This window comes from Adiantum capillus-veneris, chromosome 7 (assembly GCF_014529385.1).
Source record: "Adiantum capillus-veneris isolate H3 chromosome 7, ASM1452938v2, whole genome shotgun sequence".
Classification (NCBI taxonomy): domain Eukaryota; kingdom Viridiplantae; phylum Streptophyta; class Polypodiopsida; order Polypodiales; family Pteridaceae; genus Adiantum; species Adiantum capillus-veneris.
Genome location: NC_140937.1, coordinates 141,319,442 through 141,320,855, shown reverse-complemented (window position 1 = coordinate 141,320,855; position 1,414 = coordinate 141,319,442). Strand labels below are relative to the sequence as shown.

Genomic DNA, 1,414 nt, shown 5'->3' with positions numbered 1-1,414 from the left:
TCTTTCGATGTGTGAAGCACCACTGTTGAGCTTGGTACTGATGTTAAGCTTTGTGAGCGGTCAAGAAGTCGAAGAGTTGGGGGTGTCGAAGGATCGGGAAAGGCTTGGTGAGGCTCAACAATGGGAACAAGGGCTTGCACACACAAAGTGTGTAAGTCACTTTTATTAATAAAAAAATCAATTTTACTGCACTTTGCTTGTCTGACGAGCATAGACTTGGCGAGTACTTGCAGAGAGCTGCTTGTTTGACGAGCCATAGCAAAGACAAGGGTGTATGTGTGATTGTGCTTGTGATCCTGATCACAGAACCCTCATTCACCCAGCGTTGCCCATGACCTCATTGCCCCGTTCCTCCTTCGGATTGCCTTGCTTTGCTGCACGTTATGTGTGTGCTCCTCGGCCTTTGAATGGCGCTCCTTTAGTGCCGCCCAGAGAGCTTTGATTTTGTAGCGCTGCAACTCGTTTTCTTCCAAGCCTGCAAACTCGCTTTCTCCAAGCTTGAAACGCACTCAGTATTATCGAGTGCCTTGCTCGATTTTGCAGCTCTTGACCTACTCAATTTGGCTCCCAGTTTGCAGAGCTTTCCTTTGCAACATCTTGAATGCTCCTCCCTTGCTCACTCAACAGAGTTTCTCGGTCAACACACACCTTTCCTTGACGATTTAATTTGCAACCACCTCAGTCTCGATTCTTTCCTGCATTGGTGAGATCTACCAAATGCTTCGATTTTCTATTTGATCTTGCTTGACGAGTTGCTCGGGTTCTCCTGCAGCTTCAAACTCAAAAGCTTCAAAGGTTCAAGGAGGGATAAACACTTGGGATGGAAGAGGAAAGTGGGAATCCGACCAAGCTCTGATACGAGAGTCTGAGTACCACACACTTCTAGAGTGCTCAGCTTTTGGTCACATGTAAACTTACTTCCTTCACATTTTCAGCCATGACCTAGACCTACACACTTTCCTCTCCCAGCCATAGTGTGGGCTCTCCATTGCGACTCTCATCACCACAATTTTGGACCATCAAGAATCACTCGTCAGCGACACAAATACTACATCACATGTAACTTTGGTCCCATATGTCATATCCCATATGTCCCATGTAACTTTGGTCCCATATTTCATACGATAAAAAAATCTATCTATCTACCTCTCCCTCCCCCGCTGGCCCCTCCCTTCCCTCTCTCTCTCTCCCCCCCCTCTCCCCCCTCTTTCTCTCTCATTTTCCTTTGTACCCATGCATTGTATTATATCCATCAAGACTGTATGAGTTTGGTCTCATATGTCATTTTTACCTTATGAAAATTTTTAATACAACATTTCATTCCATTTTGTTTCATTTCTCTCTAGGGTTGGAGGGACTCGAGGGGTGGTGTGGTGGGAGTAAAGGTGGCAAGTGGAGGGGGGCAGAGAGAGAG

At 46.3% G+C, this 1,414-nt stretch overlaps 1 long non-coding RNA gene across 1 annotated transcript; it reads left to right on the top strand.

Annotated features, from left to right (window-relative positions):
- The first annotated feature begins 236 nt into the window (after nucleotides 1–236).
- LOC147454715 (uncharacterized) lies at nucleotides 237–1,108 on the top strand. The gene is made up of 2 exons (XR_015188778.1): nucleotides 237–703; nucleotides 773–1,108. It is a non-coding gene; the product is annotated as an uncharacterized LOC147454715 (long non-coding RNA).
- Nucleotides 1,109–1,414: the final 306 nt, after the last annotated feature.